This window comes from Acartia tonsa, chromosome 15 (assembly GCF_053477335.1).
Source record: "Acartia tonsa isolate MP-2025a chromosome 15, ASM5347733v1, whole genome shotgun sequence".
Taxonomy (NCBI): domain Eukaryota; kingdom Metazoa; phylum Arthropoda; class Copepoda; order Calanoida; family Acartiidae; genus Acartia; species Acartia tonsa.
Window position 1 is genome coordinate 20061620 of NC_137274.1, and position 26413 is coordinate 20088032.

At 32.4% G+C, this 26413-nt stretch overlaps 1 long non-coding RNA gene across 1 annotated transcript; it reads left to right on the forward strand.

The window, feature by feature from the left end:
• Window positions 1–12576: 12576 nt before the first annotated feature.
• LOC145307317 (uncharacterized) lies at window positions 12577–19188 on the forward strand. The gene is made up of 5 exons (XR_013875392.1): window positions 12577–12713; window positions 14381–14419; window positions 14815–14880; window positions 17485–17538; window positions 18493–19188. It is a non-coding gene; the product is annotated as an uncharacterized LOC145307317 (long non-coding RNA).
• Window positions 19189–26413: the final 7225 nt, after the last annotated feature.

Consider the following 26413-nt stretch of genomic DNA (forward strand, 5'->3'; position numbering starts at 1 on the left):
TTATAAAAGTATAAGAGTCGAAGCAAAATTGTCAGTAAATTTGTTGAAAAACTGCTTGATACAGGATAATGTTTATGGAAATACTTACATTTTTAGGACTTGATTATAGAGTTGCTTCGCTCATACTATTGTACTTTGTTGTCCCAGGAATCAGTATACGAAAAATCAGATCAATTGGATAATTAGAGAACATAAAAATTTGTTGTTAAAAAAGTAAAAAAATCAACATGTTTAAAATGGACGTACGGACATTCTGGTAATGATTATAGAGTTGCCACGCTTTCTAAATCGTACCTAACTACTACAGGAATCACCATGCAAAGTTTGAAATCGACAGGACAATTCTAACATGCCTGAATTAATGAAAAAAGCTATCCTTTACAGACGTACAGACGGACGGACCGACCCAAATTATAGAAAAGCTTAAGCTTCGCGCTTTTAATAAGTACAACTCAATATGTTTATACTGATACAAGGTTCCAGGTACACACCATCCAGGTCTCCAGCAAAATTATTTTTTTCTAAAGCAGCTACGCACCTAGAGGTCTCTAGGGGAACTTGAGGAGCGGAGGGGGGGGGGTTAATTTAATTTTTTATTTTATTTTCAAAAAGAAAAAGTAAGAAATATTTTTTACCACTCCTCACCAATTTTTAAAAGTGAAGCTTTTCTATAATTAGGGTCGGTCCGTCCGTCCGTCCTGGGACAACAAAGTATAATATTATAAGCGAAACAACTCTATAATCAAGTCTATAGACGTCCAAGTGGGGGGTAAAGTGGCGATTACCCCCCCCCCCCCCCCAATTTTTTTTCATTTTATTCCCCCCATTTAAAATTTACCCCTACCCTGGGGGTGCTATAGGCACCCCCACCCATTAAGGAGGGGGTATATACCCCCTCCCCCAAACAATTGTCAGTCTGTCTGTCAGTCTGTCTGTCAGTCTGTCTGTCTGTCTGTCAGTCTGTCTGTCAGTCTGTCTGTCAGTCTGTCTGTCAGTCTGTCTGTCAGTCTGTCTGTCAGTCTGTCTGTCAGTCTGTCTGTCAGTCTGTCTGTCAGTCTGTCAGTCAGTCTGTCAGTCAGTCTGTCAGTCAGTCTGTCTGTCAGTTTGTCTGTCAGTCTGTCTGTCAGTCTGTCAGTCAGTCTGTCAGTCAGTCTGTCAGTCAGTCTGTCTGTCAGTCTGTCTGTCAGTCTGTCAGTCAGTCTGTCAGTCAGTCTGTCAGTCAGTCTGTCAGTCAGTCTGTCAGTCAGTCTGTCAGTCAGTCTGTCAGTCAGTCTGTCAGTCAGTCTGTCAGTCTGTCAGTCTCTCAGTCAGTCATTCTGTCAGTCATTATGTCAGTCATTCTGTCAGTCAGTCTGTCAGTCAGTCTTTCAGTTATTCTGTCAGTCAGTCTGTCAATCAGTCTGTCAGTCAGACTGCCTGTTAGTCTGTCAGTTTATCTGTCCCTTAGCCTGTCTGCCTGTCAGTCTGTCAGTCTGTCAATCCATTTATAAATGTGTAATTGTGATTTTCTCTGCTGCTATTTGAGATAGAAAGCTGGAATATTTGGTAAAGATTTTCTAGCTGTATCAATGAGCGTCCAGTATACAATTTCTTTGGGATATTAGTCTAAAAGACAGAATAATTATTCATTTAAATAGATTTCATGATTTTCTTTGAATAAAACTTTGTAATCTGCCCATCCATGATTTTGTGTTTGGCTACTTATGGATGTTGTCATCCTTGTTTTACACATGTTGGTAAAAGATAAATGGTTATGTAAGTTAATTAACATTTTAGGATTTATTATAATTTATGTACACAGTGTAAAATCTCGACAAATATTGTACACAGTTTAAAATATCAATGTTCATGCATCCATAGGATACTATCAAAACTTATCAAAATAGTTTGTTGTCTATTTTTGTATTAACCCATTAGTGACGAACCGGGTATTAAAACTCGGTTCCACCCAGTTCCAGAAAATCACAAAAATAACCGGTTTCCAGCTTCATAATTGCATCATTCTCAGTATGAATCCCAATTCTACTACCCTGGTTTTCATTTCCCCATGGAGCAGGCAGTTTTGCTTACTTCCGTTTGCCAGTATAGCTCAACAAAATTTGAAAACCATGAAAATTTTGGTGAATTCAAAATACCCCTTCTAACTTTTTTGTTTTTATAGTAAAGTCGCTGATTTTTTTCGTGAAATCTAATGTTTATGTACAAGTACATCTATTTGTGAATTCGTTTTATTTAAATTATTATTTTTTATATGATTTTTTTATCGTTTTTTTACGCCCTATTATGACCCAGTTCGGCATGGCCATAAATACCCGGCAGTTTTAAAACCTGGCTCGGCTTTGGTTTTATTACCCGGTTTTAACTTTTCAACCATTAAATATTTGTTTATGATTTATTATTCTTGAGCCACCCTAATAAGTATACCCTAGTAATCTCTATATGTGTCCTCCAATATTTTATGCTCTTTTTCTAAAATTTATCACCTAATTTTTATATGTTCTTTTTTTGTAGTGTGTGTGTTTTAAAACTTCAAGAAACGGGTTTTTTTAACCAAAAACGGCGGCACTTATAGCCGAAACACTAAATTGAATATAAATCGCTTCATATATTACTTGTAGCTCTATAGATTACATGAGGTTGTGTAGTTTTCAATTACGGATGGTATCAAAGTTCTAAAAAGTGTCGAAATAACCGGGTATTTAGAAAAAAACAGTTTTTAATGCCGGCAGAAACCACCCAAAACGGGTCAAAATGCCCGTTTTGCATTTATGGCCATGCCGAACTGGGTTTTTTGCAACTTTCCTGTGCACGCCACTTGAGCAAAACAAAAAAATTGGAATTCCGTTTTGACCATTATAAAGCTTCCCTGAGATTTTCAGCTCAATCGGCCCATAAAAGTGGCGCTCGGCACTAATGGGTTAAAACCTTTATCAAATTACCCTCCAAAAGATCTTGTCTTACTACTAAACTTTTTTTTGTGTGTTCAGATAGAAAAGGAGACACAGCTCCTGGTAGAAATGGATATAATTATCCTTGTCAAATTGGCTTTCATTTCTGTTCATCATCATCACCATTTATCTCTTCTTTCCAGAGCGTAGGCCACGCACAATGGTTCTCCATTTATCTTTGAATTGGGCCTCAGTAGAGGCTGCACTGAAAGATGAAAAATTCTTTTCTCTCAGTTCCTCAAGGAATTCCCTCCTACAGGTTGTTTTTGGTCTACCTGGTTTCTGTTAGAATTGTAGAAATAAGTAAATTGCCTATTTTTTAAAATAATTTAATTAGCTTTTCATCTATCTATTCTGGTATGACACTCTGAGTGTTATCTTATTCATTAAAAAATTTAAATTTAAATTCTAAATTGTAAGAAAATAGGCACTTTCTCTTAAACCAGTTCAAGCACAAAAAAATCACCCTGCATCTCTTATTTAAAATAAAATGAAAATAAAGACAGTGAGTTTTACTTTTTTGGTATTTTGCTTTAAGTACAGGTTTTTGTCTTGTTGCAAAAGTAGTAATTGTGTTATAAATATGAAATGTATGCATAATTTTTCCTGTTTGAAATATAATAAATATATATTTGTTATGAAAATATTTAATTATTCATTGTGGAATTATTCTTATTCAAATGACTCTATTTACTTTCCCCCTTTTTTTTAAGCAGCTCTTTCAAGATAGTATCTCTATGACTACACAAATACTTTGGTAAATTATTTATTTGAACAATACTTTTTTTTTGCAATTGTTAGCAATGTAAAATCTTTAATGATGATAAACAAAATTACCCTTTCTGTAGATTACAATTATTAGATGAAATGTTTGAACAATGAACCAACCAATCAAAATCAAAATAATGTCCTCAAAGTTGTCAATGGTCAATGGTCAAGAAAACTTTACTACTGCTTTTAGCAAAGATATAGGCTTAGAATATTGGCTCTGAAAAACTGGTTAATATCAGCTGGAATAAAACTTGTTCTCATCCAAACTGAAAAATTAAATATCGTATCATAAAATATCCAGTTTTTACAGATCTTGGACAAAGTAGCTTCAAACAAAGCAGCTTCAGAAAAAGTAGCTTCAGGACATTTACTTAAGGAAAGTAGCTTCCTAAGAAAAATAGTATCTAATAGTAATAAAGGTCATAGCCACAGCTCTCGGCCCCCTGGCCTGCCTTCAGTTAGTAATGATTGTGTGTGAAAACACTCACAAAGTAATGCTTATTACCTAAAGAAGGTAATTTTGTGTATCATCATTGGGGATGTACATAAATTTATTGGCCATTGTCTTATCCCTTTGTACAAATGAGAGTCTTTGGAAAGCATGTACCTTAACCAACTTTTGTTCACAAAATTCGAACTCATTACTTTGTCAGAATTCTAAAATAAATGTTTTACAAATGGGTTAGATACATTTTAGGAAAGCCTGAGTATATTAACCAGTTAGTAACGATTGTGTGTGAAAATACTCCCAAAGTCATACGTATTACCTAAAGGGATGTAATTTTGTGTATCATCATTGGAGATTTATATCAATTTATTGTCTTATTCTTTTGTACAAATATGAATCTTAGGAAAGCATATGTAACTAAACCAACTTTTGTTCACAAAATTCGAACTTATTATTACTTTGTCAGAATTCTAAAATAAATGTTGTACAAATAGGGAAAGCCTGTGTATATTAACCAGTTAGTAACGATTGTGTGAAAAAATACTCCCAAAGTCATTCTTATAATCTAAAATTACATCAGAGTTATATAGAGTAATACAAAACAGTGAGATGGGGGACAATGGGCTGTTAATTACACTGGTCCCCAAAGTTTTATAACAGTATTTTCTTATTCATTGGCTTAAAAACCTTGGGGACTTTTACTAAATTTTGATTGGTTGATTCCTTAAGTGTTAAAACGTTTAAACCATTAATTATAATCTACAAAAGGGATAATTTTGTGTAAGATAATTGGGGATATACATTAATTTATCAGGGAAGCCCAACAGAAAATCTACAGTATAAATAAAGTATAACTATAGAAATTGCTAAAAAAAAAGGAAAGCTTAAGAATTTTAGCGACAAAGGATAGATTATACTATCTATCTATCTATCTATCTATCTATCTATCTATCTATCTATCTATCTATCTACGTATTTATCTATCTATATATTTATCTATCTATCTATGTATCTATCTAATATCTATCCATCTCTTTGTATCTATCTATCTATTCATTATTTCCAAAGTAAAAATTTACATTATATATATGTAATTCCTGCTGATTTAAATTGTATTTTAGACTTCAACAAAACATAAATACTGAAATATCCTATAATAAGTACAACTCAATATGTTCATGCTGATACAAGGTTCCAAGTACACACCATCCAGGTCTCCAGCAAAATAATTTTTTTTTAAAGCGGCTACGCACCTAGAGGTCTCTAGGGGAACTTGAGGAGCGGGGGGGGGGGGGGGTTAATTTGATTTTTGATTTTAGTTTCAAAAAGAAAAAGTAAGAAATTTTTTTTACCACTCATACCCCATCTTTAGTTTTTAAAAGTGAAGCTTTTCTATAATTAGGGTCGGTCCGTCCGTCCTGGGACAACAAAGTATAATATTATAAGCGAATCAACTCTATAATCAAGTCTTAAAATGTAAGTATGTCCGTAAATATTATCCTGTATCAAGAAGTTTTTCAACAAATTTACTTACAACTTTGCTTTGACTCTTATACATTTACATTCTGATTATTCAGTTCTGACATTATGCGTTAAGTGTTAATGTCCGTTTGTCCTACCGTTTCAGTGCTTCGCTTTTATGGATGTTGTCATCCTTGTTACTTTATTATAAGCATTTCAAATTTAAACTAAATGTTTATCTTACATGTCTACATGACATTTAAAATTTTGTAAAAAAAAATCATTTTCTTTTATAACTTGAAAAATTTACAAAACCAAGAATGACAACATTTATAAAAGCCTCATAAAATCAGACGGTAGGAAAAACGAACATTGATAATTTTCATTAATAAGCAGAGTTAATATAAACGTATAAGTCTAAACAAAATTGTAAATAATTTATTGCAAAATTGCGTAAATACAGGATACTGTTTAAGAACATACTGATTCACTGAACTAATTGGGATCTGTTGTTCATGGAATATACCTACTGATCCTGTGGTGGTTTTAAGCTATTTTCTTGGGTGGGTGGGAAACCTTCAACCTCCCTAAAAATGAAAATTTCCCCCCCTTCCAAAAAAAATTCCTGGTGCTGCCCATAAATTATCATTTTTAAAATTACCTTATAGACCAAGGCCCCTAGAGGCTAGGGGCGAAGCCGCTAGTATTTATACAAAATAGTTATATAACTCTAGGCGCTAAGCAATAAGATTTAAGGTTTGTGTGACAAGTATCAACCTTAAAATTCGAGAAAAAACTCAGGGAGGAAGGGAGGGGACAATGGGCAGTTAATTCAATTTTATAGTTGTGACACTTTAAGGTTGAAAAACCAGATAATTCCAGATAAAGTGAGATTTTCTGATAGTGCAACTTTTATTGGAAATTTATTTATTTTTTAATTAATTTTAATTCAAAATGCACCATCCCCCAAACGCTACTTTACTAAAAGCCATTGATTATCAAGATCAAGAACTTGGTAGCAATTCATTTACCAAAAAATATCAGTTTTAGTTTCTAAGAGTAGAAAAATTGCATATAACCGTTTTTAGATGTTATGATAAAAAAACCAAAAGCATTCCAGAATCCAAGGGGAGGGTAAAAAAATTTGCGGCGCGCTTCACGCGCCATTTTATCCCGCCCCCCCTTAAAAAATGTTTACCCCCTCCAAATAAAAAAGCTTGGACGCCCCTGCCAGGACCTTTATAAATCTTCCCTAAAATGTATAACTTAACTGGATCACCAAATTCTTTAGCTACATACAAAAAAAACTTACTACTTTTTATAGGACTTGCGGTTTCGCCCCTAGCCTCTCGGGGCTTTGTCTCAAGAGGTTTAATAAAACCAATTTTTCATATTTTAGATTTAAAAGAAAAATTCAAAAATTTTTTTTTTTGGGGGGGGGGGATTTTTCATTTTTGGAGGGGTTGTGGGTGTCCCACCCCCCAAGAAAATAGTTATAAACCTTCCCGGGGGACCTATGAGAAGCTACTCTGTAAAGGAGAACCCGAGGGGTTCAGCGGTTAGCGAGATCCTTTGCTACAAACAAACAGCCAGACAAACAAACAGACATCATTCTACTTCTTATTATAGATATTGGCGCAGCTACTATTTAAGTAAGAGCATGTTAAAAATTGACGTACGGACTTTCTGGTAATAATTTAGTTTCTCGTATTCATTCGAATCCGGTGGACACGAACAAGTTCTCATCAATACGAAAAAACTATGTCTAGCACGTGCCTTCGGCACCTCAGGGCTAAAAAAACTGGTTTTAATCTAATAATTGTACATTCTATATCCGCGGAAAGAGGTTTATAATACGATGAAAGAAATAACTATTCTATGGTTTCTAAATCATCATGAATAATGAACAAAAATTATATATAACAATTGTATTAAAAATTATTAAAATTACATCAAAATAATGAATAAATTCGACATACATAATACATCATATCACAATAGAACTGGTAAGGAAATACAAAACAATTTAAGTTAAAATAATTAAATAAAAAAATAAATCACTTAATACCTACAAAAATATTGTAATAAATAAGCTCAATAAATGTTTAAATTCAATAGGTTAAAGTGTTGCTAGTTTAAAGTATTTGTATGACCTACCTATATAGTTACACACAATAGGTATAAACAAAATAACTTAATTAAAAATGTTTAGCTTGTGGCTTCCAAAACTAAGTGTTCGATTTCTCATTTGTTTTGTATTCAGATTTATGATTCTAATTCTAAATAACATTAATGGTCTAGTTACACAAAATTACTTTTTTTGTTAAAATCTTAATAAAACATATTTTGGAAAGTATCAAAGAAAACAAATGGAAAAAAGTAAAATAAACTTTTAAATGACCCCCTTTTAAATAAAATTTAAAGAAAATAAAATTATGTAAATGTCAAACTACAGACCACCCCTACGCGCTGCAGATACCCTCCGTGATCTATCTTAAATTCTTTCTAGCACCATATCAATAACTTCTTCTTTCAGGAAAGCTAATTTTCCCTTTGTTAGTCGTCTGAAATAAATAATTTTTTTTAGCATTTAGCTTATCTTAAAGACAAAACAAGGATGACAACATCCATAAAAGCGAAGCACTGAAACGGTAGGACAAACGGACATTAACACTTATATAGTGTCAGAACTGAATAAGAATATAAATGTATAAGAATCGGAGCAAAATTGTAAGTAAATTTGTTGCAAAACTGCTTGATACAGGATAATGTTTATGGACATACTTACATTTTTAAGACTTGATTATAGAGTTGTTTTGCTTATAACATTATACTTTGTTGTCCCAGGAATCAACATACCAAAAATCAGATCAATCGAATGATTAGATCACACAAAAATTTGTTGTTAAAAAAGAAAAAAAGTAAAAAAATCAACATGTTTAAAATGAACATACGGACATTTTGGTAATGATTATAGAGTTCCTACGATTTCTTAATCGTACCTTACTACTAAAGAAATCACCATGCAAAGTTTGAAATCGATAGGACAATTCTAACATGCCTAAATTAACAAAAAAAGCTATCCGTTTGTGACGGTCGGACGTACGGACGGACCGACCCTAATTATAGAAAAGCTTCGCTTTTAAAAATTAATTCGGCAATACTGGATTTATGTCAATAAATACCAATGTGATTATTACCTAAGTAAAAAACCATAACTGGAAACTACTTTTCTCAAAATTAGGTAGGAAATAAGAATGAAATTATAACCAAAAAGCAATTTTCTAACTGTTAATAATTAGTGGCAAAGGTACAGGTATGATTTGAAATGTAAATCTGTTTGTCTTTATGCTTCGCTACTTAAAGATGTTTTCATCTTTGTTTAGATAAAAATGTATACATACCTTATTAATTTTGTTCTTCTCCTGGAAACCTAGGCAGTATCACATTTCCTGCTTTTTGCATTTTATTCAAAGTTTCATCTGAAAAATATTAAAGATTCTTATAGAGTTGCTTATAAGTCATACCTAACTGTTATAGAAATCATCATGCCATGTTTGAAGTCGATAGGACAATTCTAATCTGTTTAAATTAACAAAAAGAGCTAACCGCAATGGACGGACGTACAGACAGACCGACCCTTATTATAGAAAAGCTTTGCTTTAAAAATTTATATAATATCATCACTAGACTAAATTTTATCTTGGGATGTAATTGTAAAGCTCTCTTGAATGGAAAACTATATTAACATAAAAAAACGTATTACAATATATAATATAAGGATACAAATATTACATTATATAATCTTATCAATAAAACATTTTAAAAAAAGGAAACCAAAAATCGCCACGTGTCACTAAATGTGTGTATATGAAGACGTTTGTTTGTGTGTGTATTTCTCTCTAAAATTTTTATACACTGAACTATAATCAACAGCAGAAAATATATTCTATTAGCGTAGCTACTTTATGACGCATTTATTTTAATTTTGATTAATGAAAATTATCTAACAGCAATTTAATTATTAATTTAAAAAATAAATAAGAATTTTTCTGTAATTATAACTGCAAACAAGTATTCCAGAATTATTATTTTTTGTTTCTGATAAGTCATTATGATTTTAAAATTATTAAACTAAAAGATTTCTGTCTGCTTGTTTATTGTTTATCTTTTTATTATTGCGCTAGTTTTTATAAGAATGCCCCGTCATGTTGCATGATTTCTCGTGACGTCATTCATATTTTAGTCCCCAAAGTCAGTCAGAAACTGCTAAATTCATGCACATTCCCTTTAAGCCAGTCCCCAAAGTCTGAGACTCCTAAAATATGAATATTCGATCCATTGTCCCCTCCCTTCCTCCCTGGAAAAAACTGCATTTATAAAACTTGTGTATAATTCAGAATTTTAGCTATTTTCTTGAAAAATGGAAAGTGAAAAATATCCTTCCATATAAGGAAGTACAAGCTTTTTTATTTGGGGGGGAGGAGAGAGGTAAAAATTGAAAATTAAATTTTTGGGGGTGTCTAAGTCACCACCCATGTTCATTTTAAGTGGGGCAATCATAGAGGCATGCACGTTCAAGCTTTTTCATGGGGGGGGGGGGAAGGGAGAGGGTAATCACACCTCTAACCACCCCCATTGGACGTCCTTGCTCCCATAATAGAAAGTAATTGCTAAACCAATTGGGCTCTACTCTTCCGGGATTATACGTACCGATCCTTAGCTATTTTATTTGGGGGATGGGACACCCCCAACCCTTCAAAAAAATCCCCCCCCCCCTAAAAAAAATCTTCATTACACCTTTGGAAGAAGCTCCTAAAAAATACTACCCCCCCCCCCCTCTTTAAAAATACTGTACATTATTTTCAGAAATCAAATGAATATGATATACTAGCCTAAAACCACCACAGGACCAGTAGGTATATTCCCTAAAAAGTAGAATCCAATCGGTTCAGTGGTTATTGAGATCTAAAGGGACAGACGAACGGACAGACATCAAGCTACTTTGTATTATAGATATAAAAAATATTATCCTTTACAAAATAAAAAAAGAGATAAAACTAAAGTTTATTTTTAACAATTAACAAGAAATTAACAAAAAAAACATTTAATTAAAGTTTTTTTATACTTTTTTAGAACTATTTAATCATAAAGAAAGGGATGGACATTGGACTGTAAATTACCAGGGAGCTAAAGGGATAAGACAATGGCCGATATATTGATGTACATCCCCAATGATGACACAAAAATAGCCCTAAAATGAGTGGTTGAAACATTTGAACACTTAACTTAATAAACCAAACCAATCAAATACAATAAAAGTCACCAAAGATGTTAAGCTTACAAATAAGAAAACGTTATTATAAAACTTTGGAGACTAATGTAATAATCAGCCCATTGTCCCCTCTTTTCCTCTAGTATATTATACTGGTACACAAAGTTTTATAACCATTTTATCTTATTCATTGGCTCAGAAACTTAATTTACTGAATTTAGTGTTCAAATGATTCAACCAATAAATTTAATCTACAGAAGGGGTATATCTTGTTTATTATCATTTGGGATGTGTATCAATTTATCGTCCATTTACTTATCTCTTAAGATTATTGGTAAAACTATAAAACTTTGGGGACTAGTGTAATAAACAGCCCATTGTCCCCTCTCTCTCTCTCTCTCTCTCTGACTTATTGTGACTTCTTTTCAGCAGCGGGCTGTTCATTGGTCCCAATGATGAGGGGGGCAACACTACGCTCCAGGGGGGTGAAGATATCCACAGGGACTCCCAGCAGTGGGCCAACCTAGATAGATAGATAGATAGATAGATAGATAGATAGATAGATAGATAGATAGATAGATAGATAGATAGATAGATAGATAGATAGATAGATAGATAGATAGATAGATAGATAGATAGATAGATAGATAGATAGATAGATAGATAGATAGATAGATAGATAGATAGATAGATAGATAGATACATAGATAGATAGATACATAGATAGATAGATACATAGATAGATACATAGATAGATAGATACATAGATAGATAGATAGATAGATAGATTAGCGGGTCAACCTAGAAATTAAACCTAGAGATACATAGATAGATAGATACATAGATAGATAGATACATAGATAGATACATAGATAGATAGATACATAGATAGATAGATAGATAGATAGATACATAGATAGATAGATACATAGATAGATACATAGATAGATACATAGATAGATAGATACATAGATAGATAGATAGATAGATAGATTAGCGGGTCAACCTAGAAATTAAACCTAGAGTTAGATTTAAAACCCATCAAAAAGAAAATTCAAGCAAAGCATTTCTACACATTGATTAAGTCTGTGCGTACGTCTGTCAGTTAGGTTTCTTTTGACACCTATCATCTCCCTCATTTTTATGACGTCACATCAGGGGCGTCCAAGCTTTTTATTTTGGGGGGGGGGGGTAAAAATTTTTTAGGGGGGGGGATAATTCGTGTTTGGGGGGGGTAAAATTGCGCGCAAAGCGCGCCGCAAATTTTTTTTACCTCCCAAAATTTTTTCCCCGGGGGTAAAATTTGCTTGGGGGGGGTAATTACCCCCCCTGAAATATGTTGGCAGGGGTAAATTTAGTTTACCTCCCCCAAAATTTACCCCCGGGGTAAAAATTTTGGAGGGGGTAATTTAAATTTTATTAAATATATAGTATTAAAAATGCGCGCGAAGCGCGCAAAATTTTTTTTTATTAGAGATTTTTTATTTTGATTGGGGGTATTTACCCCCCTAAAATTGTTTGGGGGGAGGGGTAAATACCCCCTCCTAAATGGTTGGGGGTGCCTACGGCACCCCCAGGGTAGGGGTAAATTTTGAATGGGGGGGGGAGGGGTAATCGCCCCATTACCCCCCCCCTTGGACGCCTATGCGTCACATGGCTGTTTTTGAGTCTCTCTCTTTCCCTTTACTTTATGTAAAACTAGCGAGTGCGCTACATGTTGAGCCACGGACGCGGGTTTTTAATAATTGTTTTGGTGGCTGTACAGGCAGATCCTGCAGATCCAATTGCCTACAAGAAGGCTCTTGATGAGGTTTGTATTTTCTAAGAAAAATCATATTATACACAGCTTTCCACGGATATAAAAATGTACAATTAAAACCAGTTATTTTAGCCCCCCTAATTCTGAAGGCATGTGCTAATATACCAAAATTCGTTTCAATATTATGATTGTACATTTTTATATTCATAGAAAACTGGATGTAATATGATGCTAAACATAATTTTTCAGTATGGCTGAGAACCGGTACTAATCCACCGGATATTCATTGGTTTCAAAGCCATACTGGAAAAATATTACCATAACATTAATTTTTACTAAAGTTTTTTTTAAAACCAAAATAACAAGGATGAAAAAATCCATAAAAGCAAAGCACTGAAACGGTAGAACAAATGGACATTAACATTCGTATAGTGTCAGAACTGAATAATCATAATATAAATGTATAAGAGTCAAACCAAAATTGTAAGTAAATTTGTTGAAAAACTGCTTGATACAGGATAATGTTTATGGACATACTTACATTTTTATGAGTTGATTATAGAGTTGTTTCACTTATAACAATATACTTTGTTGTCCCAGGAATCAACATACCAAAAATCAGATCAATCGTATGAATAGATCACATGAAAATTTGTTGTTAAAAAATTTAAAAAATCGACATGTTTAAAATGGACGTAAGGACATTCTGCCATTCTGGCAATGATTATAGAGTTGCTAAGCTTTTTAAATCGTACCTAAGTACTAAAAGAATCACCATGCAAAGTTTGAAATCGATATTACAATTCTAACATGCCTAAATTAACGAAAAAAGCTATCCGTTACGGACGTACGGACCCTAATTATAGAACTTTTAAAAAGAGGCCCTGTAAAGTTAAATTGCTGTTGTACCGAAAGTTTTATAACCTTGTTATCTTATTTGTTGGCTCAAAAACATTGGGTACAATTATGGAATATTCATTTTCTAAACTAATGATGGCCAAAAATTTTAACAATTAGTTTCAATCTACAGGAGGGATAATTTTGTTCAACATCATAGGTGAAATATTAGATTTGTTATTCTTAGGTGTATATACATAAAAAAAACAATAAATGAATTAAATGAATATTATATACATTTTTACATACAGTCAAATTATGATTGATATGGTTAATTTATAAAAAATTTTCTTCCCAAATGGCAGTTTCCTAAAAGGTAGGAAGTATGCAGTAATGTGTATTCACACATTGTTTTCATACAGGTCATATAAGTAAGGCAAAAAAATGATAAGCAATAAAATCATATTGGAAATGATAAAAGATAAGGGCATACAAGTCTCACACCATGATTGCAATAATAGAAATTTTATAAATTTTCAACAAAAAAAATTATGATTAATTTATATTGATTTTTTGTTCATTGTGAAAACCCTTAAGATTCCTTGCAAGTAATTATCAACTAAATTTTTTTCCATTTTGGACCATCATCTCTCTCTCTCTTTCTCTCTCTCTTTCTCTTTCTCTATCTCTTTCTCTATCTCTTTCTCTCTCTCTTTTTCTCTCTCTCCCTCTCTCTTTCTCTCTCTTTCTCTCTCTTTCTCTCTCTCTCTCTTTCTTTCTTTCTCTCTCTTTCTCTCTCTCTCTTTCTCTCTCTCTTTCTCTCTCTCTCTTTCTCTCTCTCTAAATTAGTTAATTACAGAATAAATTTATATATTTTTTAGATAGACGAGAGGATGGGATACTTTCTTGGATGTGCTGAGGTGAGCAAAATATATACCCTAGGTGGGGGGGGGGGGGGGGTTCCCTCACCTATATTTTATTTAAAAAACAGTAAATCTAGGTTCAGGTATACCAAAAATAAGATAAGGTTGAGTTAAGCAGAATATTCACCCTAGTGGCATAGAGGTTGGGGGAGGGGGGGGGGGAGTCTAGATATATTCCCTAGATACATCAAGCTACTTTGTTTTATACTAGTGGCTTCGCCACCACAGGACCAGTAGGTATATTCCCTGAAGAGTAGAATCCGATCGGTTTAGTGGTTACCAAGATCTTAAGGGACAGACAGACAGACATCTTTCTATTATTCTATGTATTATAGATAATAAATAGAGTCCTCTAGGGGCGTAGCCACTAGTTATAGTATTATTATATTTAGGCAGAATTAGAATGGGCTGAGCCACAGAGAGATGGGGATCCAAGAAGAATTGAGAGAAAGCTGGCAGTAAGATAGATAGATAGATAGATAGATAGATAGATAGATAGATAGATAGATAGATAGATAGATAGATAGATAGATAGAAAGATAGATAGATAGATAGATAGATAGTTAAATCTTTATCTCTCTATATATTTCTATCAATCTCTCTCTATCTATTTCTATTAATCTCTCTCTATATATTTCTATTATTCTATCTCTATCTATTTCTATTAATCTCTCTCTATCTATTTCTATTAATCTCTCTATCTATTTCTATTAATCTCTCTCTATATATTTCTATTATTCTATCTCTACCTATTTCTATTAATCTCTCTATCTATTTCTATTAATCTCTCTCTATCTATTTCTATTAATCTCTCTCTATCTATTTCTATTAAACTCTCTCTATCTATTTCTATTAATCTCTCTCTATCTATTTCTATTAATCTCTTTCTATCTATTTCTATTAATCTCTCTCTATCTATTTCTATTAATCTCTCTCTATCTATTTCTATTAATCTCTCTCTATCTATTTCTATTAATCTCTCTCTATCTATTTCTATTAATCTCTCTCTATCTATTTTTATTAATCTATTTCTATTAATATCTCTCTACCTATTTCTATTAATCTCTTTCTATCTATTTCTATTAATCTCTCTCTATCTATTTCTATTAATCTCTCTCTATCTATTTCTATTAATCTCTCTCTATATATTTCTATTAATCTATCTTTATCTATTTCTATTAATCTCTCTATCTATTTCTATATATATCTCTCTATCTATTTCTATTAATCTCTCTCTATCTATTTCTATTAGACTCTCTCTATTTATTTCTATTAATCTCTCTCTATCTATTTCTATTAATCTCTCTCTATCTATTTCTATTAATCTCTTTCTATCTATTTCTATTAATCTCTCTCTATCTATTTCTATTAATCTCTCTCTATCTATTTCTATTAATCTCTCTCTATCTATTTCTATTAATCTCTCTATATATATTTCTATTAATCTCTCTCTACCTATTTTTATTAATCTATTTCTATTAATATCTCTCTACCTATTTCTATTAATCTCTTTCTATCTATTTCTATTAATCTCTCTCTATTTATTTCTATTAATCCAGGGAGTAAGGGAGGGGACAATGGGCAATTAATTCAATTTAAGGGTTTTTGAAGAAAGGCCATGAAGACCAGAATAATCCCGAAAATATGGTGGAAATTGTAAAGTGATTGTTGATTAAATCTAGAAAACCATAAACTAAGAAAAAAGTTCCAAGAAAAAAAGCAATCATTTGAAAATAAGATTACCAGTATTACAGACTGACATAACCATTTTGTAATTAATTACTAGAAATATTTCCCTGGATCTCTTCAGATGATAGGGAAAGAGAAAAGAGATTTGGGGGCAAGTGATGTGAACACGGAAAAAAGGGGCAGGCAGGCATGTAGCTGGATGGGCAAGTATATGACCCGCACGCCTTCCTGCCCCTTTTTATCCTGTTTATTTCCCCCACCTCCCTTCTCCATTTCCCTTTTTCGTCTACTTTTAAAAAGGAGGTGGGGATGAAGGGAGTGAAATATAGTATGGGAGGGGGGGCCGTGTATTTATATTTGAACTACTCTCTGTCTGCAAAACTATATATATTCAAAACTAACATAGCGAGTAACAGCATTTCTTGCGCAAGTCCCCAAACTCAGTCAGAAACTGCTAAATTCTTGCACATTCCCTTTAAGCCAGTCCCCAAAGTCTGAGACTCCTAAAGATTGAATATTCGATCCATTGTCCCCTCCCTTACTCCCTGTATTAATCTCTCTCTATCTATTTCTATTAATCTCTCTCTACCTATTTCTATTAATCTCTCTCTATCTATTTCTATTAATCTCTCTCTCTATCTATTTCTATTAATATCTCTCTATCTATTTCTAATAAATCTCTCTCTATCTATTTCTATTAATCTCTCTCTCTCTATCTATTTCTATTAATCTCTCTCTATCTATTTCTATTAATCTCTCTCTATCTATTTCTATTAATCTCTCTCTACCTATTTCTATTAATCTCTCTCTATCTATTTCTATTAATCTCTCTCTCTATCTATTTCTATTAATATCTCTCTATCTATTTCTAATAAATCTCTCTCTATCTATTTCTATTAATATCTCTCTATCTATTTCTATTAATCTCTCTCTCTATCTATTTCTATTAATCTCTCTCTCTATCTATTTCTATTAATATCTCTCTATCTATTTCTAATAAATCTCTCTCTATCTATTTCTATTAATCTCTCTCTCTCTATCTATTTCTATTAATCTCTCTCTATCTATTTCTATTAATCTCTCTCTATCTATTTCTATTAATCTCTCTCTATCTATTTCTATTAATCTCTCTCTAACTATTTCTATTAATCTCTCTCTATCTATCTATATTAATCTCTCTCTATCTATTTCTATTAATCTCTTTCTATCTATTTCTATTAATCTCTCTCTATCTATTTCTATTAATCTCTCTCTAACTATTTCTATTCATCTCTCTCTATCTATTTCTATTAATCTCTCTCTATCTATTTTTATTAATCTCTCTCTATCTATTTCTATTAATCTTCTAAATATGTTATTATACTTTTTTTTAGGTGGTCGCAGAAGAAATGACAGACTTCCAGCATCTTCTAGATGACAGAAATCCGGTAAAACTTGATTTACAAAAAATTAGTCAATCACAAATAGTTAAATTCTTGGGATAAAGTTAGCTTTCAAGAAATTTTATTATCGATAAAATTTCATCGCTTCAATTATTTAATTGTAGATAACAAAACAGATAACGGATAACGTATTATCTACTACTAGCGGCTACGGCCCTAGAGGCCTCTAGGGACAAGTTAAATGCCTTTAAAATCTGTGTGAAAATTATCTATTTAATAGAAATATTATTTTCGCCGTTAGATTGTGCTAGTTATGTTTTACAAAAATATCCACAGGGTGGTGTTTTTTATTTTTATTATTTTTGGCGATTTATCTGGAGAGGGTGGTGGTGCCCTCCCACAAAACAGCTATAAACCTTCCTGTGACCTATGAAAAGCTAACCTGTTAAGGAAAACCCGATTGGTTTAGCGGTTAGCAAGACAGACAAACAGACAGATAAATAGACAGACAAATAGACAGACAAACAGACAGACAGACAAACAGACAGACAAACAGACAGACAAACAGACAGACAGACAAACAGACAGACAAAGAGACATACAAACAGACAGACAAATAGTCAGACAAATAGACAGACAAACAGTCAGATAAACAGACAGACAAACAGACAGACAAATAGACAGACAAACAGACAGACAAACAGAAAGACAAACAGACAGACAAACAGACATACAAACAGACAGACAAACAGACAGACAGACAGACAGACAGACAGACAAACAGAAAGACAAACAGACAAACAGACAGACAAAGAGACAGACAAAGAGACAGACAAACAGACAGACAAACAGACAGACAAACAGAGAGACAAATAGACAGACAAACAGATAGACAAACAGACAGTAACAGACAGACAAACAGACCGACAAATAAACAGACATACAAACAACAAACAAATACACATCTTGTTACTTTATTATAAGGATGTTTTATTTCAGCCGAGGAATCAACAATATACTACTACAAAACCTTGGGCAAAGTAGATCGACAGATCCATAATGTTGTATACCCGGGCAGAACTGATTATGATATGATTGTCGTCATCCTTCGTAAAGGGGAAGCTTTTCTATAATTAGGGTCGGTCCGTCCATACGTCCATGTCTTTTTTGTTAATATAGACATGTTAGAATTGTCCTATCAATTCCAAACTTTGCATACTGATTCCTTTAGTAGTTAGGTACAATTTGGAAAGCGTAGCAACTCTATAACCGTTACCAAAATGTCCGTGCGTCCATTTTAAACCTGTAGATTTTTAACTTTTTAACAGCAAATTTATATGTAATATAATTATTCAATTGATCTGATTTTTGAAATACTGATTCCTAGGCCAACAAAGTACAATGTAATTCGTTAAACATCTCTATAATCAAGTCCTAAAAATGTAGGTATGTCCTTAAACATTATCCTGTATTTGCAGTTTTTCTACAAATTTCTTTCTATTTTATACATTAACGTTCTGATTATTTAGTTCTGACACTCTACAAGTGTTTATGTTCGTTTTTCTTAAAGTTTCAGAGCTTTGCTTTTATGGATGTTGTCATCCTTGTTATTGTATTTACATTTGCATCTTATATTTTTTGATTACATGACTCTGTTTAAAAATTTAATGCCCAAATAAATTAGTTTATGTTTTATCTTGTAGTAATTTATTGCATCCTATTATTGATAGCTTTCCGCAGATATGAAAATGAAAAATAATAAGATTAAAACCGGTTTTGTTGGCCCAGAAACAAAATGAGATTTCTTAATACTATACCTTATATAAAAGTAACAGAATGTTCATGTGTTTGTCTTTGCGTACCAAAGGATCTCGCTAACCGCGGCTCCAAAACGGCTTTTCTTTGTAGCTTCTCATATGTACTGCAGTAAAGGTTTAAATCCGGTTTATATCCGGTGGATTAGAACTGGTTCTCAACCATACTGAAAAGGTATGTATAGCACCATATGATATCCAGTTTTCTACAAATATAAAAATGTACAAGCCAAAGATTAAAGCCAGTTTTTTTAGCCCATACCTTCAGCTAAAAAAAAAACTGGTTCTAATTGTACATTTTTATATCCGCGGAAAGCTGCTTTATATAATACGATTCGATAAATAACTATTCCAGTTTGACTTTAAAAGTGATTAATAGCCATACTAACAAATCATGTAATATTAAAATAAAAATCGTATTACCAGGACGGTCCTTCGTCTTCTCGGTGCCACCAAAACTAAAAATTAATCTTATAAAATTTTAATATACTAATCGCGGAAACCTGTCTGTAATTCGTTATGATTAATAAACATTATTCTATAATTAAAAGTAGTTAAAATATGTATAATATCTTTTGAAATAGATTACTTTTAGATATTCTTTGGTATGATATAAGATAACACAGAACAGACAACCATCCCTTGGATTCAATACTTTTTGTCTAAAGGTCCTATCTATATAAGTTGTGTTTGTTTCTGTCCTAATGCATTCCCCTTGAACTAATACCAAATATAAAATGCATATAGGGTATACGTAGATATATTGAAAAGGGAAAATTTGTCGTCAATTTAGGTTGCTAACATGGACATAATTTAGTGGTCAGTTCGTTCGTCTAGAAAGAGGGGAGGGGTTGAGGTAAAGAGCGGATATCATTACTTTAGCCAGCTGCGAGCTTCGCTTTATCAGATGTAGAATATACGTGGATATATTGACAGGGGAAAATTTGTCGTCAATATAGGTTGCTAATATGGACATCATTTATTGGTTAGTTTGTACATCTAGTGGGATGGGATGGGGTAGGATGGGGGATATCATTATCTTAGCCAGCTATGAGCTTCGCTTTATTAGAGAACATAAATATCTAGTGTTATAATGGATGTTATAATATACGTGGATATATTGTCAGGGGAAAAATTGTCGTCAATTTAGGTTGCTAACATAACTCTGATTTATTGGTCAGTTCGTTCATCCAGTAGGACACATCAAAACGAAGCTTATCTACATTTAGGATATGTCCTTCCGTCTGTCCGTCCGTAATAGACAGCTGTCATCGACATAATTGTCCTATTTATTTGAAACTTAGCATAATGATTCCTGTTAGGTGCAATTTTGGAAAGCGTATCAACTCTAAAATCATTGCCAGAAAGTCTGTACGTCCATTGAAAACCTTCTTGGTTTTTTACATTTTATTAATATATGTTATTATTATCTATTTTTTTTAATATTAATTTTTATGATGATTAGACATATTGTTAAAAGCGAAGCATCTCTGTAATCAAATTAACATGTAAGTATGTCCATAGGCACTGGGAAGGTTTTTAACTATTTTGGTGGAGGGAATCAACACCACCCTAAGAAAAAAATCTTTTTAAAACTGAAAATTTGAGATATTAAAAAATTACCTTATCCGAAAGAGGGGGGGGGGGTCAGCTAGATCTTTTGCTTCAAACAAACAGACAAACTTTCTGTAAGCAAACAGGCCAACACATGTAACTATTTTAGGTTTAGTAACTGCAAATGAGATTTTTTATCTATAGAAAATTATGGAAAGTTTAAATCTGATTCATTAGGTGACATGGATGGTTCCTAGGTCCATATCTTAACCTAACCTAACCTATATGATGTTAAACAACTGATTGATCCATTAGATAATGTCCAAAACTAAGGATTAGTAAATAATTGCACATGAGATTTATGATGAGTTAAGGTTGGCACTTAGGCACTTTTCAATATAAATAAAAAACTGGGCATAGTACAGGTAGAAAACAGTAACAACCATACAGGGTCTCACATGTCCCTACTTAACCTAACCTAGTCTAAACAGGACAATAAAAGTAACCATTTTTGGTTTAGTAAGTAACTGCAAATGAGATTTTTTATGAGTTCAGGTTGGCACTTAGGTACTTTTAGATATATATGTATATATAGAAAATGATGGAAAGTTTAAATCTGATTCATTAGATTCTTGTCTTAACATAACCTAACCTACATCATGACAAACAAATGGTTGGTCCATCATACACTCTTCAAAACCAAGGTTTAGTAAGTCTTTGCAAATGAGATTCATTATGAGTTAAGATCGGCACTTAGCTACTTTTAGATATATATAAAGAAAAACTGGTTCCAAAAGGGTATGATACAGGTAGAAAACAATAACAACAATACAGGGTCTCACATGTCCCTACTCAACCTAACCTAGCCTAAACAGGCCAATTTAAGTAACAATTTCAACTTTTTAATATATATATATAAAGAAAATAATGGAGAGTTACATGGCTAGTTTGTAGGTCCATGTTTTAACCTAACCTAACCTTTATCATGTCAAACAAATGGCCGATCCATTATACACTCTTCAAAATCAAGATTTAGAAAATAATTGTAGATGAGATTCATTATGAGTTAAGGTTGGCACTTAGGCACTTTTCAATATATATAAAGAAAAGACTGGTTACTACAGGGAATGGTACAGGTAGAAAACTGTAACAACCATACAGGGTCTCACACACCCCTACTCAACCTAACCTAGCATAAACAGGCCATACACGTAATCATTTCTTCAAGCTTTGTGTAAGTAACTCCACGTGAGATTCATTATGAGTTAAGGTCGGCACTTAGCTACTTTTAAATATATATAAAGAAAATTATGGAAAGTTTAGAAATGTTTCATTAGGTTACATGGCTAGTTTGTAGGTCCTTGTCTTAACCATTATACACAGTCCAAAACTAAGGTTTAGTAAGTAACTGCACATGAGATTCATTATGAGATAAGATTGGCACTTATAGTTTTCAATATATATATAGAAAATGATGAAAAGTTTAGACATGGTCCTTGTCTTAACCTAACCTAACCTATATCATGTCAAACAGCTGGCTGATCCATTATATACTCTCCAAAACCAAGGTTTAGTAAGTAACTGCAAATGAGATTCATTATGAGTTAGGGTTGGCACTTAGCTACTTTTCAATATATATATAGAAACGAATGGTTCTGAATTAAACCAATCCTAAACAACCAAACAGGGTCTCACACACCCCTACTCAACCTAACCTAGCCTAAACAGGCCATACACGTAACCATTTCTTCAAACTTTGTGTAAGTAACTCCATGTGAGATTCATCATGAGTTAAGGTTGGCACTTAGCTACTTTTCAATATATATAAAGAAAAATCTGGTTCCGAATGGGTATGGTACAGGTAGAAAACGGTAAAAACCATACAGGGTCTCATATCCCCTTACTCAACCTAACCTAGCCTAATCAGGCCAATACAAGTAACAATTTCAGATGAGTTTGATTATGAGTTAGGGTCGGGACTTAGCTACTTTTCAATATATATATAGAAAATGATGAAGAGTTTAGACCTGATTCATTAGGTGACATGGCTGGTTTGTAGATCCTTGTCTTAACCTAACCTAACCTATATCATGTCAAACAGCTGGCTGATCCATTATATACTCTCCAAAACCAAGGTTTAATAAGTAATTGCAAATGAGATTCATTATGAGTTAAGGTGGGCACTTAGCTACTTTTCAATATATATAAAGAAAACTTTATAAACATAGGAGGGGACAATAGATTGTATATAAAATTCTGGTAACCAAAGTTTTAACAAGATGAGAGGGGATATTAGAATGTATGTTATTCTGGTACCCAAAGTTTTATAACCATGGTAGGGAACATAAGACTGTATATTAATCTGGTGGCAAAAGTTTTATAACCATGAGAGGGGACATTAGACTATATATTATTCTGGTACCCAAAGTTTTATAAGCATTGGAGGGTATAGTAGACTGTTTATTCTGGTACCCAAAGTTTTATAATCATGGGAGGGTATAGTACACTGTATATTATTCTGGTACCCAAAAATTTATAAGCATGGGAGGGGACATTAGATTATATATTATTATATACTAGCTTGAGACACTCTGCTAAATATATCTACTTCTAGTCATAGGTATAGTATTATTAGAATAGGACCTAATATGCTAGCTTGAGATACTCTACTAAATATATCTACTTCTAGTCATAGGTATAGTATTATTAGAATAGGACCTAATATGCTAGCTAGAGACTTCCTACTAAATATATCTATTTCTAGTCATAGGTATAGTATTATTAGAATAGGACCTAATATGCTAGCTTGAGACACTCTACTAAATATATCTACTTCTAGTCATAGGTATAGTATCATTAGAATAGAACCTAATATGCTAGCTTGAGATACTCTACTAAATATATCTACTTCTAGTCATAGGTATAGTATTATTAGAATAGGACCTAATATGCTAGCTAGAGACTTCCTACTAAATATATCTATTTCTAGTCATAGGTATAGTATTATTAGAATAGGACCTAAGATGCTAGCTTGAGACACTCTACTAAATATATCTACTTCTAGTCATAGGTATAGTATTATTAGAATAGGACCTAATATGCTAGCTAGAGACTTCCTACTAAATATATCTATTTCTAGTCATAGGTATAGTATTATTAGAATAGGACCTAATATGCTAGCTTGAGACACTCTACTAAATATATCTACTTCTAGTCATAAGTATAGTATTATTAGAATAGGACCTAATATGCTAGCTTGAGACACTCTACTAAATATATCTACTTCTAGTCATAAGTATAGTATTATTAGAATAGGACCTAATATGCTAGCTAGAGACTTCCTACTAAATATATCTACTTCTAGTCATAGGTATAGTATTATTAGAATAGGACCTAATATGCTAGCTTGAGACACTCTACTAAATATATCTACTTCTAGTCATAGGTATAGTATTATTAGAATAGGACCTAATATGCTAGCTTGAGATACTCTACTAAATATATCTACTTCTAGTCATAGGTATAGTATTATTAGAATAGGACCTAATATGCTAGCTAGAGACTTCCTACTAAATATATCTACTTCTAGTCATAGGTATAGTATTATTAGAATAGGACCTAATATGCTAGCTTGAGACACTCTACTAAATATATCTACTTCTAGTCATAGGTATAGTATCATTAGAATAGAACCTAATATGCTAGCTTGAGATACTCTACTAAATATATCTACTTCTAGTCATAGGTATAGTATTATTAGAATAGGACCTAATATGCTAGCTAGAGACTTCCTACTAAATATATCTATTTCTAGTCATAGGTATAGTATTATTAGAATAGGACCTAATATGCTAGCTTGAGACACTCTACTAAATATATCTACTTCTAGTCATAGGTATAGTATCATTAGAATAGGACCTAATATGCTAGCTTGAGACACTCTACTAAATATATCTATTTCTAGTCATAGGTATAGTATCATTAGAATAGAACCTAATATGCTAGCATGTGGCACTCTACTAAATATATCTACTTCTAGTCATAGGTATAGTATTATTGGAATAGGACCTAATATGCTAGCTTGATATACTCTACTAAATATATCTACTTCTAGTCATAGGTATAGTATTATTAGAATAGGACCTAATATGCTAGCTTGAGACATCCTACTAAATATATCTACTTCTAGTTATAGGTATAGTATTATTAGAATAGGACCTAATATGCTAGCTTGAGATACTTTACTAAATATATCTACTTCTAGTCATAGGTATAGTATTATTAGAATAGGACCTAATATGCTAGCTAGAGACACTTCTACTAAATATATCTATTTCTAGTCATAGGTATAGTATTATTAGAATAGGACCTAATATGCTAGCTTGAGACACTCTACTAAATATATCTATTTCTAGTCATAGGTATAGTATTATTAGAATAGGACCTAATATGCTAGCTTGAGACATCCTACTAAATATATCTACTTCTAGTCATAGGTATAGTATTATTAGAATAGGACCTAATATGCTTGCTTGAGACACTCTACTAAATATATCTATTTCTAGTCATAGGTATAGTATTATTAGAATAGGACCTAATATGCTAGCTTGAGACACTCTACTAAATATATCTACTTCTAGTCATAGGTATAGTATTATTAGAATAGGACCTAATATGCTAGCATTTGGCACTCTACTAAATATATCTACTTCTAGTCATAGGTATAGTATTATTAGAATAGGACCTAATATGCTAGCATTTGGCACTCTACTAAATATATCTACTTCTAGTCATAGGTATAGTATTATTAGAATAGGACCTAATATGCTAGCTTGAGACACTCTACTAAATATATCTACTTCTAGTCATAGGTATAGTATCATTAGAATAGGACCTAATATGCTAGCTTGAGACACTCTACTAAATATATCTATTTCTAGTCATAGGTATAGTATCATTAGAATAGAACCTAATATGCTAGCATGTGGCACTCTACTAAATATATCTACTTCTAGTCATAGGTATAGTATTATTGGAATAGGACCTAATATGCTAGCTTGATATACTCTACTAAATATATCTACTTCTAGTCATAGGTATAGTATTATTAGAATAGGACCTAATATGCTAGCTTGAGACATCCTACTAAATATATCTACTTCTAGTTATAGGTATAGTATTATTAGAATAGGACCTAATATGCTAGCTTGAGATACTTTACTAAATATATCTACTTCTAGTCATAGGTATAGTATTATTAGAATAGGACCTAATATGCTAGCTAGAGACACTTCTACTAAATATATCTATTTCTAGTCATAGGTATAGTATTATTAGAATAGGACCTAATATGCTAGCTTGAGACACTCTACTAAATATATCTATTTCTAGTCATAGGTATAGTATTATTAGAATAGGACCTAATATGCTAGCTTGAGACACTCTACTAAATATATCTACTTCTAGTCATAGGTATAGTATTATTAGAATAGGACCTAATATGCTAGCTTGAGATACTCTACTAAATATATCTACTTCTAGTCATAGGTATA